Here is a 4,791-nt window from a genome sequence, read left to right as displayed (position 1 = left end):
ATTAGTTTGGATGTTTCAATTGAAATTCATAGTGCAACTATTTTGCTCTTTGGTAGTTAATTTTTAGGTTTTTGTTGCTACTTCACCTGAAGTACTTTTGGATTATGCTATTGACTTCTGTTTTGTATTTAATCACACTTTCATACAAGTAATTAAGTGATATTTCTCTGGTGACAATTGGGTATATGGTTCTTTTGTGTTGAATGTTGATCATTCGGAGGACTATTTAAAGACCTTGTTATTTTTCTCAACTTGATTAATGCAAAAGTAATGTATATAATTAAGTTTTTATGGGCTAGCCTTCTTAATTTTGTTGTTGTGAAGGTTTTTACTACTATGCATAAGTTGTTATCTACCTCATAGTGGAAATTTTGTAATTTCTTTTGAGGCTATTTTTGCATATGCTGCTGTGTTGATCCGTGCATTCAATTTTCTTTCAAGTAGTTTCATCTTGGAGAAAGGTAAAATAACAAGTTTTCTATTAACCATGGCTGGAATGCTTCAATTACTTTATGTAATAGTGAAAAAATAATGCTTCTTGAAGGACTTCTTTTTGTTCTGCTGGTTACCCATCTCAGACTTGGTATCGAACTTGGACAGTCAAAATATGCTGTCAATTCTTTATTTTTGAAGTCATTTCCTTCGTTGACCATAAGAGTTGAACAATTCACTAACTTATGGATTTATGTTGCTGATATTTTGCCCATTTTAGAGCTTATCATTTTAGCTTATATACTTTACAAGAACATCAGACATAGTTCCAGTTAGGACATATTCAAGTTTATTTTTATTGTAACCATATTTTCTTCTCTCTTATATCTCTAGCTTTGACTTTAGATGGTAAATTATTTAGCTTATATACTTTTCTTATGTCCTCACTACATCTGAACGAGTTCAGGTATCTTTGAAGATTAATGGTAGTTGTTTTGAAATTCTATTCATTTGCAGTATGAAGGTACTAAATAAGTTCATCAATTTTTTTGCATTATAAGATATATTATTTCAACCCGTAAAAAAATAAATCAAACCGATAAAACTGATAAAATTAATAAAACTGAAACCGATAAAATTTATACTATAATGGTTTGGTTTGGTTTGAATATTAAAAAAACTTGCCTTAATTGTTTGCTTTAGTTTTAGCAAAAAACTGAGTCAAACCTAACCATGAACATCCCTATCTATACCTTGGCCTAAGTAGGGAAACTACCTTGCACTTCAGCCAGACCCTAGGTCTGAGTAGGGGCTCAGACTTTAGTGTAAGCAGGGGCACAGTATAATCCAGGCCCAATTCTATAGCCTACTACTACAACTCTCTATTTGGTGATTCAGCCTATTCCCACAGCTGTACAACATATGGAAGCCAGACCGGTTATGACTATAGAGGAGTAGAAGATTTTGTGCAAGTTTATCAAATTGGCCCCTCTCAGGTTCTCGAATGCCATAGGCAAGGATGCCCATGAGTTTTTGGTTAGTTACAAGAAGAGGTTGCATAACCTCATATTAGTGGAGTCCCATGGGGTTGATTACAGTGCTTTTTAGCTCGATGGACCAGCGAAGTAGTGGTAGAGGTCCTATCTTAGATGTAGAACCACGAGATAGCTGCCTATGACATAGACCTAGTTCTCTGTGGCTAACTTAGAGAAGTATGTACCCCACAGTTTGAGGGAGAGGATGAAAAATGAGTTTACGAAATTTATACAGGGATCAATGACGGTCAAAATGTATGAGTCTCAATTCCATGAGCTATAAAGATACTTTTCCATGATTATGAAGACAGATGAAGAGCGAGTGCGTCAATTCAGGGTCTACTTACTTGTATGTATCCACTTATTATGCTACTCGATGGGTTGTTTTATGTAAACCTTTGGTTCTGCCTATATGTGTAGCTACCCCTGTAAGTTATTCTTTAGTAGTGGATCGATCCTGTGTGGTGACTATTATGGGGTACGATACTATAGCGGAGTTGATTGTGCTAGATATGGTAGAATTTGACTTGATTCTAGGCATGAATTTGTTATCTACTCATCATGTGGTTTTTGGATTGCTTCTCTAACATCGTTACATTGTGTATGCCCGGTATCGATCCAATTATATGTGAAGGTGTAGTCAATCATATGCCGTGTGGTGTGATATCCTTCCTCAGGGCTCAACGGTTAGTAAAAAAGGGGTGTCTAGCCTTTCTTTCTTCTATTTGTGAAACTAGTGCCGATACTCCTTCTATTGATTCTGTTTTGGTGGTCTGAGAGTTCCCTGATGTATTTCCCATCGATTTACCTGGTCTTCCACCTGAGCGTGATATTGATTTCGGTATTGATGTTGATCTGGGTACACATCTAATCTCTATTTCACCATATCGAATGGCTCCAGTTGAGTTGAGGGAGCTTAAGTTGCATATCCAAGACCTCTTTAGTAAGGATTTTATTAGGCCCAATGTGTCTCCCTAGGGTACTCTTATTCCATTCATGAAAAAGAAATATGGTACTTTGTGTATGTGTATTATTGATTATAGGCAGCTGAATAAGGTGACCGTCAAAAATAGTTACCCGATGCCGCAGATTAATGACCTATTCGACCAGCTCCAGGGTGTAGCAGTGTTCTTTAAGATAGACCTGAGGTCAGTGTATTACCATTTGAGGATCAGGGAGTCAGATATCCCTAAGACAACTTTTAGGACTCAATATAGGCACTATGAGTTCTTAGTCATGTCTTTTGGGTTGACTAATGCCCTCCCAACATTCATGGATTTGATGAATCATGTGTTCATTCCCTAATTAAACTCCTTAATCATTTTATTCATTGATAAAATTTTAGTCTACTCCGGAGCAGAGAGCAGCATGAACAATACCTAAGGATAGTACTTCAGACCTTGTGGGATCAGCAGTTGTATGCCAAATTCAACAAGTGTGGATTTTTGCTTAAGTAAGGGCACTTAGTTCCCAAGGATGGGATTATGGTAGATCCGATGAAGGTAGTAGTAGTTCGTGATGAGGCTAGGACGACCACTCCTACCGAGGTTCAAAGTTTTGTTGAGTTGGTAGGGTGTTACAAATGCTTTATAGATGGGTTCTCTTCTATTACAGTGCCTTTAACCAGATTGACTCAGACGAATATTCCTTTCTAGTTTTTTTATGAGTGTAAGGTGAGATTTCTTAAGCTCAAGGCCTTATTGACTTTAACTCTAATTCTTACTCTTCCTATTGAGGACCAGGGTCTTACAAAGTATTGTGATGCTTCAGGTGTTGTCTTGGGGTGTGCTCTAATGCAGTAGGGTTGAGTTATTTCATATGCTTCCAGGTAGTTGTAGGTTCATGAGCAAAACTACCCCACATATGATTTAGAGTTGACAGTAGTAGGCTTCGCATTGAGGATTTAGAGGGAATTACTTGTACTGAACCCATTGTAAGATCTACACTGACCACTATAGATAGCGCAGGTGGTTGGAGTGGCTGAAGGACTATGATGTCACTATTCTCTATCATCTAGGCAAAGCAAATGTAGTAGCAGATGTTTTGAACCAAAAGGTGTTTAGTATGGGGAGTTTGATTCTAATCAGTTAAGGAATGGCCTTTAGCTTCAGACATTCAGTCCTCACCTAATGAGATAGTTCGTCTTGATATTTCTAAGCCGAGCAGGGTACTTGCTTGTGTAGAGGCTTGGTCTTCCTTGATGGAGTAGATTTGGGCACAACAGTTTGAGGACCCACAGCTGAGGGTGATTCATGATAAGGTACGCAGCTGATCAATTAGGAAGGTGACCTTAGATCAGGAAGGCATTTTGAGGATTAAGGGTCATATCTGTGTTGCTAGAGTTGGAGATCTAGTTAGGCTCATTCTTGAGGAGACCCATTCTTGCGGATATTCCATTCATCCTAGTGAAGTGAAGATGTATTGCGACCTACAATAGCATTATTGGTGGTGTGGGATGAAGCAGGATATTTCATCTTTTATGGCTAGATGATTGAACTGTTAGAAAGTTAAGTACGAGCATTAGAGGCCAGGTAGTTTGACCCAGTGACTACCCATTCTAGAGTGGAAGTGGGATGGATAGCTATAGACTTTATAGTGGTTTACTGTATACCTATCGAGGTTTTGATTCTATTTGGGTTATTATAGATTGATTGACTATTCATTTCTTAACGGTCTAGACTTCCTACACTTCACAGAGGTTGGCTTAGATTTACCTCCGAGGGGTAGTCCGATTACATGGGGTGCCAGTAACTATGATTTCAGATCATGGTACTCATTTTACCTCACATTTATGGGGGTCTATTCAGAGAGAGTTAGAACTCAGCATAGCTATTAATCTCCATATCGGTGGTCAGACAAAGAGGACTATTTAGTTTTTAAAGGACATACGACGGGCCTGTGTTATTGATTTTGGGCGTTAGTGGGATCAGTCATTATTTTTGGCAGAGTTTGCATATAATAATAGCTACTATTTGAGCATTGAGATAGCTCCATTTGAAGTATTGTATGGTAGGAGATGTCTCTCCCAGTACGCTGGTTTTATGCTTTTGAGGTTAGGCCTTGGGGCACCAATTTATAGCTTGATTCGATGGACAAAGTTTGTATGATCTAGGAGAGACTTTGTACTATCCATAGTATGTATAAGAGTTATGCTAATCAAAGGATGCGGCCTTTGGAGTTTATGGATGGAGAGAGAATATTCCGATAAGTGTCGCCCATAAAGGACGTGATGAGATTCGGGTGGAGGGGTAAGCTCAGCCCCAAGTTTATTATCCTTTGTGAGATCTTGAGATGGGTAGGGGAGGTATCTTATGAGTTGGCCTTT

This window comes from Solanum dulcamara, chromosome 10 (genome assembly GCF_947179165.1).
Source record: "Solanum dulcamara chromosome 10, daSolDulc1.2, whole genome shotgun sequence".
Taxonomy (NCBI): Eukaryota; Viridiplantae; Streptophyta; class Magnoliopsida; order Solanales; family Solanaceae; genus Solanum; species Solanum dulcamara.
The sequence above is the reverse complement of the archived record's forward strand: the minus strand, read 5'-3'. Positions refer to the sequence as shown.